At 41.2% G+C, this 12,876-nt stretch overlaps 1 protein-coding gene across 3 annotated transcripts in view; it reads left to right on the top strand.

Annotated features, from left to right (window-relative positions):
• The window catches only part of OMA1 (OMA1 zinc metallopeptidase), a 107,237-nt gene that overhangs the window by 74,803 nt on the left and 19,558 nt on the right, over positions 1-12,876 (top strand). The window lies entirely within an intron of this gene.

The following is a 12,876-nucleotide window of genomic DNA, read 5'->3' as shown; positions in this document are numbered from 1 at the left end:
TACCGAAGTACATAATTATGGAGCTGAATACATTGTCTCCTGCTGACATGTTGCAGGAGGAGTTTCTTTCAGCAAAGGGTGCTTGCTACATCTGAATTAAAATAAAGACACACATCCGAGTCCCATGTATCTGACCCATAGCTGAATTAAATTGATGTAATGTCAGAATCTACGGGCCTTGTTGAGCAAATGGGCTGAATATGTATTAACTGAATTTACTCATTCATTATTCTACTTTTTATTTTAATGAGGAAATGGCAGGATATGCTTTGGCGCGAGACAGATGATGAGACAGGTATTTTGAGTGGGGAATATGCATCAAGGAAAACCAAGTGGTTTAAGGAGTATTTATTTTTTTTTAAACCTCTGAAGTCTGAGTGCTGGAGTACAGGAACTGTCAGTACTTGCTCAGCTCAGTCTTCATTCTCGCCCAGAATCCTCTCCCTGGCAGCGGCCAGCACCAGGCAGCTGGAAATGGTGTAAGAAATTCCAGCAGTACTGTAATACCTGTCTCTCTTACAGCAAAACTGATAGAAGTCTCCTCTACATTTACGTATATTTACCTAGCAACAAGCATTTCAATTTAGATACCACTACCCACACTCTATTTTTCTTTAAAAAATATTTTTAATAATATTTATGTCCTTCATGATCTATATGTTGTCTTTGACGACACTGATTTTTTATAAGTAACATGGTTAAGATAAAAGCCTCTTTCTTACCATAATGCAGAACACACAATCTGCATCGACAGGCTGAACATTGCACCTATCTAATATAAATATATGAGATAGTAATGCCACCTTGCTTATGTGTACAGTCAGTAACCTTGTTTAAAAAAGCCAACACATAAATTGTAAAAGGTTTCTCCAAAATTGAAGGTTAGCGTGTGAATATAGTTCCCTATAAGATCCCTGCATCAATCAGCAAAATTTCATGTCCCCAGATAACCTTTGCCCAGGTGAGTTACTGCTCAGCTGCTCACAGGAGTCAAAATATGACTGATTGTGCTGGGGACTCACTGGTCTCCTCCTGCTCATTTTGTCTTGATGGAACTGAGTGTGGGACTGTCAGAAACTATTTTGGGTGTTTGTCCTTTCGGACTGACAGGCTATTCTTGCACCAGACTGACTCGGACTGAATTGCACAGAACCGTGACTCGCAACCTTCTTCATTATTTGAAGAATTAAACACTCAAAAGTGTTGGAATTTAAATGATCAGCTCCGGCTGTCTGGGCTAGACTGTGAATGAGTTGACTGTGACAAGTCATACTTCCGAGCTGTTGTTTTGCCTCTTTTTGTAGACTAATTTTCTGGGTTCTTCCTTGCTAGATCTGGGGCTGACTCCAATCAGAAAGGCTAGAGACTTCAATTCTTAGTCTTATCTTCTAGGGAAATGAGGCGTGTTGGATCTCTCTATCTGTATGCATTATCTATTGGTCTTTCTTTGAAAACTTTTGAAGCACTTAACTAATTTCAACTAAATCTGACAGACCATTAAGTTCTCTCAGATCTCATACAAACAGATCGCCTCTGAGGAAAACACAGCAGGGTGGGCTCATTGCTTTGGTAGGTGTCCAAGATCTGTAGGTAACAGGCTACATTGATCCTCCAGCCCTGAGAAATGCAGTTATAGACTGAGATTCCAAAGGTCCTGACTGAGAGGTGCTGGAAGTCCCCTGGCTGGGTATTAGCTTTCTCCAAGCCTTACCGGTGAAATTCAGTTGCCTACAGAATCAAACAAAGTAGTCCTGACAGTACAGCCGTGTTGTTCTCTTTTGTTCTCCAGTCCAGCAAGTCATGTAACTTCACATGATTCAGCTGTACTCATCAAACTTAGGAACATTGGCCTTACAGTAAGATAAACACCAATATATATTTATTTATTAAACCAGCTCTTCCCCTAAATTGGTCAATGAATTATCTCTATTAAAATTCAGTGAAATTAAATTGGTGATTTTTACTTTAGAAGTCCAGGGTATCTAACAAAGGGCTAAAAATATGAGCTTAGGTTTAATGTGCGTTTTGCCCTTTGGGAATCTCAGCCCACCTATTACCAAACTCTCATGCTGGTTTTGGACGTCTGCGTTATTAGATGCAAACCAGATGAGAGGAGAATTGGCCTTGATTTTCAGTTTTTACTATAACTTTCTTACATTTGCATGTTTAAGGCATTTAAAGTGTTTAACGTTTCCCCCAGTTACGTTTTATGGTTGATTGTACACAGTGCTACCTTTGTGCAAATACCCCAATACCAATATTTTCAATGCAAACAGCAGAAAGTCGAACTATTTAGAAAAATACAATCGAGCCCAAGAAAGATTCTAATTATATCCTTGGTTATTTTCATACAGAGAAATATTTCAATCTACACTCCCTGTTTATATGCTAAAGATGTTCCTTCTTGTCTGAACTAGCAAATATACCTCAGGGAGCTTTATTTTTGGTTACGCATTTAATGCAGAACATTATTTGCATCACAGAAAGATCACATCTTCCCCTTGCCCGTTTCAGTTTTTCCATACCAAACCTCAGGCTTTCCTATTATTTGTAAAATTGCTTTTGTTTCCAGTTGGGATCAGATTTAGAAATGGAAAGATCAGGGCGTATTAGAATATGTAGCTAGGGGAGAATTCTGCTCCAAGTGCAGAATGCTAAACCGTGGCGGGGGAGAAGGGGATGCACAAGACAAAGGAAAGGGTTTAGAACAGGTTTTTTGGGTATCTGATTGCTATTACCCTGCAAAAGAGCAAGAGATGAGGACAGGAGGAATAAGGTATCAAAGCAGGGAAAGAGAAGTATATTTTTAAATGGTGTAGATAATGATTTTATACTTCCTAAATTTTGAGGTAAGTGATCTTGCCTATTTGGGAAGAAAGCTGGCACAGGCTTATGAATCAATTAGAAACCCTCAGGACATATTTCAGAGAGAAGGTGCAGAGAAAATGTTCGTTTTTAGATATTCATGGAGAAATTGTAAGAATGTTCCAGTTTGTATGACCAACACTGATCTGCTTAACCATTTCCCTGTCATCTCCCTGTTTGCAATGAATTTATAAATGAATTTTTAATTGGATTCTACTGTTACTAGCAGACTTTTTTTTTTTTATTTTAGGCAAATATCACAAAATGACTGGCAACTCGAGAGATAAGGTCTGCTCTGCTTTCTAGCAGCAGCTGCAATATCAAAGGGTTAATTTAAATCATCAAGGTTTCATCCTCTTGCCCTCTAAGGTCCGATTCATAAAGCTGAAGAGATGAATTCAGAAATTTCCAGAGACAAATGGGGGAGAAAACCAAGATATATGAAAAAGGGGGGTGGAAAATTAAGTTTTGTCTCAGTGTATGTGGTTACCAAGCAGGGCTTGAAATTCACTTACCTTCTTGTGCAGATAAGGTGTTGAGATGTTTCCCTCAGCAAAAGGGCAGTCTTCATATCCTGGGCCAATTTTCAATATTGAAACAGATCAATGATCCATTTAGTCTCCATCGCTGCCCAATGCTGGAGAGAAAGGCAGAAATCCTTGATGATGCATTTAACAGTTTAAAACTAAAGAGACGAGATATTGCTTCCAGCTAGTGTTTGTCTTCTGCCCCTAAAATATAACTACTAATCAGTCACTATTGTAATGCTGTTCTCGCTCACGTATTTGTATATGTAGTCGATACTAAACATCTTGCTGAGCTTTCCTAAGTACTGTGCTCTGCTCTCAACATCCCACGGGTTCCAATTCAGCAGGTTAATTAAACACTGTTTAAGTACCACTGTCTTTAACATAACACCATCTTTCTATTAACTTTAATTTAATTTTGCTCCAAATAAGCATTCCAAGCTTCATGAAAAAAAGAAAAAAACAGCTAAAAATTGGTATAGTTCTAAACCATCCAGCTCAGAGAGTACAAGATGTAGTGGACAGTTATGCTTGAATCTTCCTCTTAACTGAAAGGAAATAGAGGCAACATTCTCCCCCTCCTCTGGCAGGGGGTTGGACTAGATCATCTCCAGAGGTCCCTTCCAACCCTATGATTCTATGATTCTGTGATTCTTAATGTCTCCACTGGGACAGTTTTGTTGGCAGCGTCTGACTTGGATTCAATCAGGTTTTGCTTTCGAAATTCTCAAGAGAAGAATTCCAAAATTTGCTGATCATGTTGCTAAAGCCTGAGATGTTAGAGGTAGTTTCAAAAGCTTCAGAGGTAACACTGGTGCTTCCTAAAATCATGCAGATGTGCCCTGTTGTGGAGACCACTGGATGTAGCCACGCATCCTAAAGCTGTGGACACCCAAGGAACTCAGGATGCTATTTTCAAAAGAGTAGTTTTAAAGAGGACCATGATAAGTTACTGTTACACAGAGAAAGAAAATCATCTGTTCTCTGCATCTCTGGTGAATGGTGCTGGGCTTAAATGTCCATTGTGGGGATATAGATTCAAAGAGAAGATGAGTAGAAGCAGTTGGGCGTCACAGCAAAGTGCTGGGTTATTATTCCAACCAAATCAAGACCAATCTAGGGCAGTTCCACAGGACTGCAGGAGTGGGAGAGGAGGAGGAATGCTGGCTTAGAGAGGCACTGAAGGGCACAGGAACACTGGGGGAAAACACAAGTCTGGGTCTTGATTATTTCTACCACAGATGTTTTCTGCTGTTCATTGTCCACTGGGTTATCTACATTGGAGTCAAAACTCAGGCTTCCTGAGTGCAAGCATGATGGAGCTTTGATATTGCCTGAAAGTGCACTTGTTACTCTACTACATCATGATGATCATAAATGATAACCCTGAAACCAAGAAGATAATCAAAAAACCAAGATTCTGGGCCTTGTATTTAGGGGCAGAAGGAGAGGTGATCAGAGAAGGAGAAAGAGAGGGCTGGCAGTGATGTTCTTTGATGTGTTTTTACTTGAAACGTGAAGGTGGGAGGAGAAAAAGAAGATGGTTTTGTTCATTTGAATCAGTTATGAGAAAAGACCAAGCCTTTGCATACCATCCTTATGCACCCTGTTTTATGCCTTAAAAATGTTATATGCTCTGAGAAAGGACAAATTTGTAGAGCAAATAGTGAGTATTCGTTAAATGCAAAATAGGCTCTTAATTGGACAACCAAAGCCTGACTACATTATGTCTGGATTAATTTTACAGCGGTACCAGCAGTCAGATAGCCCTCTTCTTTGCTTCACAAACAGCAGACAGCTAGTAACCCAGTGAGAGAACTACATTTAACCTTTTTCATTTTGTTTTTTAAATGCTGATTTCAGTCCTATCTGGTATACAGAACAGTTGCAAGTTTAGACACAAAACCAGAAAATGCCAGCGCTCTTCTTATTTTTTTGATTATGTGCAGTAAGAGTCCAGGCTGTTCCTTCCTGCTTGCTTTTTTTCCAACACAAAGGACAGAAACGAGTTAAATCTCTGCCTAGAGAATTCTCAGCACTGGCGTGCAGGCTGAGGGATAAATTCTCTGAGCAGTGGAGAGGGGAGCGGTTGGTTAGCCAGTTTGAAATTTTGGGGTTTGTTAATTCTTACATTACTGACATGCCTTAAGTCATCAGATCACTTTGGTTTATTAGCAGAAAGAAATTCTTTCTGTTATTCTGCACTTTAAACTCTACGTTCCAGCAAATTATAAGCATCATTTAGAGATGGCTGGATCTCTCCCTAAAGAGCTGATGAATGGGACGATAAACGGCAGCAAAAGGTGAAGAAATCCTTTTTACTTCAGCTCTACCCTGACAATTGCCTTCAACAGTCAGGAGCGGCTGGTCTACTCTGGTACCTGGTCTCTGTGTGATGGCACAACTGAGCCACAGACACTGGTATGGACTCAAGTTGTCGCCCCCGGAAACAATGGATTGTAATAATGCTTCTTCTCCACCTAACAAATAACTTTTTCACATAGCAATGCTCCTTGTTCTATGAGACACCTCTGCAGGAGCCTCCAAGTGCAGGCATCTAAATGACCTTCTTCCCCATACATTTCTTAGGTCTAGAAGAAATAAAATCATAATAGTGGTCTGTAGTATATTGAGGGAGGAATGCAAACACATAGAATCCAGGATTAAGTTCAGATAGCATCTAAGTCTGTTATCTTTTTGCATTTGCTTTTTATTGTGTGTCTGTAAATCCACATGGTTTTGTAAATCTTTCCTTCCTGATGCTTAGCTCTTTGAGGAAAAAACAGCTGAGAATGTATATATTGTTGAATTGACCTCATCAAATTCAGTCCACAGCCTTTAGGAAGTTAAAACAGAAAGTCATGGAGCACCTGCACAGATTCTTGTTTACTTTAGGAAATCTTAAAGATTTAATAACAAGTGTTGTCCTGGTTTATTTCTGAGCTTTCTGCAACCATCCGTGCAGAGAGAAGACTGTTCAATGTGCTACATTTTGAATTAACAAGTTAATCTATAGCTTCTTGCTGGAAGTGAGGGGAAGCAATTACTGGTATGCATTAGATCACTTTAATTTCAGGTATATGTTCAGATATATCTTCATTGGCCCAAAGAAGGACTGGGGTTTGGACAGAGAGAGTGAACAGTGATTATTAGCCAAAGCAGCCCATGTTCCTTTTCGTCATGAAGTTTAATCAGTTGCTCGCTTACATGACATTTTTCAAAAGCTATTCATTACTCTTAAAAGGTGCTTGATTCTGTGACAGGGCTGGTTGTGTTGTCTATTGTTGCTGCTTTTGCAGACAGGATGGTACTCATTTATGTGTCATATCCAAGAAAATGCCATAAACAGAAGCCCCAGATTCAGTAGTTCGATGCCAATATGAAAATGACTGATGTTGACCTACGTAAATGATACAAATCAATTAACAAGAGTTTTCCAATTATTCTATAGCACGGATGACCTGCCATGAACAACCACAATGCCCTCTTATGCGCAGCAGCATTTCCGTTTGCATGTTTTTTCTAATTTCTTCCTAGCAAAAATGTTTTTTTGCCTAGAATTATTATAAATCGGGTATTCTCAATTGCTGGGATTTGCCTCACTTGTAGGATGAGAGTTTGTAAAGGTCGGGCATAAGCTCCCTCCTCCCCCTGGAAAAGCAGCAGAGCATACTGCGATCGCTGGATAGCCCTCCTGCCTTTTCTCCATAGCGTCTGCAGAATTTCTCAGTGCTGCAGGGCATTTTCAGCTGCGTGTCTGAGTGCTGCTGGAGTTGCCACCTCATTTGCCAGGCTGGTGACCAGACCTGCATCCCATTATCCTTCCTGCTCCCCTCGCTCACAGCATCCTCAGAGCTCTGCAGTTTCTAATGACCTCTTACTTCTCTCCTTCTTTTGGGTCCCAGGGTAAGTGAGGAGGAAGAGAAATTAATGGAGATGAAGCTGCTAATGTACGTATGGAATGTACGTGCTGGAATAGTGCAGTGTAAATTTCTAGGCATTACAAACAGGGAGGACAATTTGTTTTATCTTGTTCTACTCTTTTAGCACAGCCATGGGCTACTTTGGGTGCAGGATGTTTCCCGTGGTTATTTAGTGCTCTATTAGCACACGTCCCGCTCCTTGGACCTCATCATCAGGTGTAATTTATCTCACCGTGCCACGCCATTACTGAAACCCACTTACTTGAGGCTGAATTTATCCATTAGTCTGTACATTTCTAGGTTTTCTGGCTGGATAAAGAGTCTATCATGAAAAATATGAATTATTTAGAAATAGAATTTTGAAAGGGAGCAGGTAGGAAAGTGACCGGGAGGAAACAACAGTCTTCTCCAGCTGCATTGTTTCCGATTAGCATTTTATATTTCTCCAGCACATGTACTTAAAAAGTCATTTTTAAGTCATTTTGAGGTAAGCACCAGAGCAGAAGTGTTGTGTGGCACCCCGGGAGGTGCCTTAGAAGGGGAAGCAGGAGTGTCGCATGTTACGGTTATGCCATGCCTGCTTGGAGTGGATCTTGCTGGGTTCTTTAAACATGGAGCTTCCCTTTCCTGCACACAGTATTTACTAATGCAGTTGACTTGCAGAAATGAAGCCAAGGCCATGAAACTGGGTAATAGAGGAGCTGCTCAATAGGCAGTCAGCGGAAATTCCTGGTGGAAACTAAAGCAGGTACAGAAGCGATAAGCTAACGGGAAACACTATGCCTGCTAATGAAAGGGAAAATAGTGACGAGGGAGTGTGAAGGGGGATTATTACTGAAGCATTCACACTTCTTTGCAGAGCTCCTGCTTTTATATTCAGATTACTTGATGATACGCTGACTCATGGAGTTTGCAGTTACTCTTTTCCATGCTATGAAACTAGCAGGTGATTTTTTTTTTTATTTTTTATTTTAACCAACTGTTTCCAAAGGCTGGCTTTCATTGCTTATAGTAAATGTCCTAGTTTTAAATTCAGTAGTGTAAGGCATCCGTCTCTGTCTTTTACCCCCGCCTGCACTGAACTGTGTGCTTTTTGATGTTGAAAAAGATATCTCACGCAGGTTGCAGCTCGCAGTTGGTAATGAGGAGGAGTTATCGTCACCGTGCTATTCTAACGTTTCAGTATGCTTTCTGTAATGTGAGAGGATTATTACTGATGCTCTGCTGGCTCTATTCATTGTTGGGAATGAATTATGCTTTTAAGCTGGGCATTAGCCTAAAAATACCTTCAGTAACTTAAGTGGGGATTATTATTATTACTGATCATGTTTATGGTTGTTCTTAAAAGCCCACCAAGAACGGAGCCCCGTTGTGCCAAGCACTGTATGCGAGATGTGCTCTGCCCCAGTGAGTGTCTGTCTAAAAAGCTGTATTTAGGGTGGGGCCAGGGATAAAGCATACAAACGGGGTGATTTCACACAGCAGATACTTTTCTGCTAAAGAATATAAGAAAGACTGACATCTTTTTCCTCCTGATACTCCGGTTTGTCTGAAGAAAAGAGAGCATCCCTCCCCTGTGTAGTTCTGGGTTTGCGTGGTATGGGGCAGAGTCCTCCCACCAGATATCTTAATGCTTGCCTTGACCTGCTCCTGCAGGCTGCACTTTGCTTTGCTCTCTGTGGACTTCCCTCGGGTGCCACAGGGTTGTGGGGTGAAGGATAGTGGGAAAGCAAAGGCAGTGAGTGATACCATGCAAATCACTGTGTTTTAATGCTGAATTATTGAGCATTTGAATCTGGACATGCATTTCACCATAAACAGAGCATTTTAGAGAAGAAAGCGAGGAGTTAGGTTACTCAAGGCATCGCTGTTGGATGGCTTATGGGGAAAGCTGTTGGGAGGAAACAATACAGACTAGCCCATGTGCTTTCTCATTTGCAAAGATTCAGTTGCTTTCTTATTTCTCCCATCATAAAATTGTCTCTCTGAGTTTTCCAGGTGGATGCATCACAGGGGCTGGAATGTAGCCTGACAGGTAGAAATCAAAAGCAGCATGTCTTAGTGATGCTTTGTCAGCTGTGAATAACGAGAAACGTTTGGGGGTTTGTTCTGAAAATCCGGATGCCATCCATTGTCAGCTCTCAGCTTCTGCTGCCCTGGGCAAACCTCACAATGTATCACAGGCAGAACGTTTGCTGTGCCATGTATTTCACTTCCACAGACATTTGCCTAATCTGTCTGTGTGGCACCTCTAAATCTGGTGTCACCACCTTTCTGGAATGAAATCTCTATTGCCCTTGTGTCCTGAAACACAGAGGACAATATTGAAGATGTTCTGTGACTACCAGGATGATTTGTGCTTAATTCTTAACAAGTTAGGTGACTAATTGCATAAAGTTAAAAAGCAAACGCAAACTCTTTAGAGCATTATGGTTTTGCATAGTGATGCTGATAAATAATCTGGCAGTGGAGAGGATGAGACCTGCAGCAGTTCCTCAGAGCTTGGTAGTGACCTCCGCACCCCGTGGCCCTGAAGTCTCAGTGCATATAATGGATAACCTCTCCCCTTTCCAGTCAAGCATCATTTCCAGTACAGTCCGTGAGCAATGGTCTAAATGCTACTCTGGGGTGTGTGTCTATGGATATGTATGTTTATATATGATCTGGAATTACTTAGCCTGAATATTTTAGGATATTTGTTCGATATAGTGATATATGTGACAATATCTACATCTGTTCATTGGAACAGCAATACTTAGAGGTTTATATAAGTGTGTTGCATGCTGCGTTACACTCATGCTTGTATCACTGGGTATTAAAAAGTACAGCACATTCTTACTTGACAGTGTACTTCATAATATGTTGCAGGATTAATATGTTACTAACCAAATAATCTATGATACTAATTTCTTCTGCTTCTGTTCCTCTTTCTTTTAAACCTCTGAACTCAAATACCAAAGGGAGCAGATTCACCACAGGACTCTCTTCTCTTCCTGTGCTTAGGCGAGGTTGTATTCAATGTTCAGTAAGCTTCTTGTATTTTAAATCCAAAAGATACCTCTTTAGAGATGTAACAAACTAAAAGTTTTGTTCTTCATAAATTACATATCAATGAGTTAGAGGTAAGATGTTAATTAGAGTACCCTTTCAAACTCCAATCTTCAGCTGGTAAGAATGGGAGAAAAAACCAGTGAAACGCAGGATAGCACCATGCAATTTCTCTAAATAAAGATCATTAAAGTTTCTGACAAGGCTTTGATGCTGAAATGCTGCCTTACTCGTAGTAAACACCCAAGTGAAGCAAACACTCGACCTATCTGACAGGCCCTGAATGCTTCCATTAGCATGGCATAATTCTAATGCATTTAGCGTGTATGTTTAATGCTAAATGCATTAGCACTTAATGTCAGGAGCTCCAGACCTGCTAGAGTCAAGGGGTTAACACAAATTAAGAATTGCAAGAGAGATTTGTCACTCTTTATAGCTTTGTGTTAGAAGTCCTAATTTCATTACTGAAGCTCACTCTGTAAGGAAAGAATATTATTTTTGTGTTAGGCTCTTTTTCTTTCTTTTGAAAGTAAAGACCAATTCCCTGCTAGCATTTGCTACCACACTAACATCTCCTGAGAAGCCACACTGTAACATTGTGTAAATATATATATAGTAATATAGTAAAACCTGCAAAATATGTTATCTAAGACTATTTAGCTACCCAGTTTCATTAGCAGATTGACATTACAAAATCAAGTCTGTAATGGGCACCTATGGTTAAAGGTGGGCTTTTGGGTTTTTTTGTTTAGCCTCTCTAAAACCAGAACGTTTTGGACTTCAGTCGTGTAAGAGAGTGAGCGAGACCGATGTGTGAAATACAGCAGCCCAGGCCACAGCTCCAGAGAGCTTTCCCTCAGCATCCAGTGAGGATTAAGCAGCCCTTAACCTTTCCACTTGACCTTGCCCCTCTTCATATTTCAGCATAGACAGTGGCACAGCTGTGCAGTCATCCTCGCCGGGGATCAGCCCAGCTGAAAATTAACATGGGAGGGGAAACTGGTGCAACAGAGGAGTTGGCTTAGAGGCTGGAATGAGCACAGAGGGATGGGCATCAGTTTTGCCATATTGCTGATGATTGCTTAAGTGCACAGAGCTTGCTTTATTATTCAGTGTGCAATGAGGAAGATGCACCTGATCTCCTGTACAGCACTGCAAAGCGACAGTGCTTCATTGCCTTAATAGCAATTTCTTCTAGCAGTAGTAGTGTTAAAGTCAGTGGGACTGCAAACAGGGCATAAAGAATATGCCTGTCTCGGTAGGGTCAGGATGAAGAGCTGTTATGTTGATTGACCTCAGGAAAAAATTATTTTGAAGGGTTTTTTAAATGATTTTAATTAAAACATGTATTTAGATGAGTGGGATTTATGCTAATTGGCACTTGTACGTCACTCTTATTCTTGAAAAAGTTTCAGAAATCTTAAAAACTTTATCTTCTCACAGTGCTTCAGTGAGATGATGATTAACTCTTCCTCACAGGAAGGCAGTAAGGGAAATGTTTGCTCACCCATGGCCAGTGTGTCAGGGCCCAAGTGCACCAGCAGGTCTCACTTGCCCTGACCAGGAGCCTCCCTGCAGGCACCTGCTGGCCAGGGCTCCATTTCAGCTCATGCCTGGTCCTCACTGAGCCGTGCCAAAGGTGGGTCCAGCAGGGGAAGCTGAAGTACAGAGGGAACGTGGCAGGAAAGAAAGCCTCATCTGTCGCTTGGGTCCTGTTCAGAGACCTTTGCTCTGTTTTTCATGAGGGTAAATTCTTGTGCTTGGTACTTTGCTGCACTTAGTAGCTTTGCTACTGATAGCAGCTAGATGTGCAGGTATACTTTACATAGCTATCTTGACTCATAGCTTGTGCGCCAAGTCCAGCCTGAGGAATATTTCTATGTGATTTGCTACCTTTTCCCCAAAGAAGGAGTAAATACTGCTATAAGAGCAGACATCTCCTCTTGCACCCTCCATCTGCCTTTATCATCTCCTCTTGAGGTCCAGAGGTGGATCTCAGAGGGTCTGATCCCACTCTTGTCCCTCTGTAAAGGTTTACCTCAAGATCCCAATAATTCATTTCCTTCTGTCACAACATCACTTCTCTGCCCCAGTGTCTCCCAGCTGTGTTCTTGGTTCTCCAGCACACACATGCACCAGTGAGGAGGCTGGGGGTACACTGTAGCTTCAGAGGGGACCAAGCATTCATCTTGCTAACTAAGAGGATAAACGGTGTATTTCCTTTCCCTTTTCAGGCATGCTGGGATTCTTAACCTTTCAAAGTATTCTTAACATCTGCTCCTTTCCATAAGCATGCAGTGTTGCTAACATGCCAGCAAATTCCTAGGGTTATGGCTACGAGAACAAGTTACTACAGGGAAAGATGGAGAAGAGAGACTGCAAGGTAAGAGCAGGCTGTGGAGCAGCTAACAGGGTGTAAAGCTGCACTTCTTCACCCTGCAGCAGTTTGTTCATGTAGCTGTACCCTAGCACTAGCCTCGTTAACCCTGCCACGTCCTCAGAGTACACTGCTA

This window comes from Larus michahellis, chromosome 8, assembly GCF_964199755.1.
Source record: "Larus michahellis chromosome 8, bLarMic1.1, whole genome shotgun sequence".
Taxonomy (NCBI): domain Eukaryota; kingdom Metazoa; phylum Chordata; class Aves; order Charadriiformes; family Laridae; genus Larus; species Larus michahellis.
The sequence above is the reverse complement of the archived record's forward strand: the minus strand, read 5'-3'. Positions and strand labels throughout refer to the sequence as shown.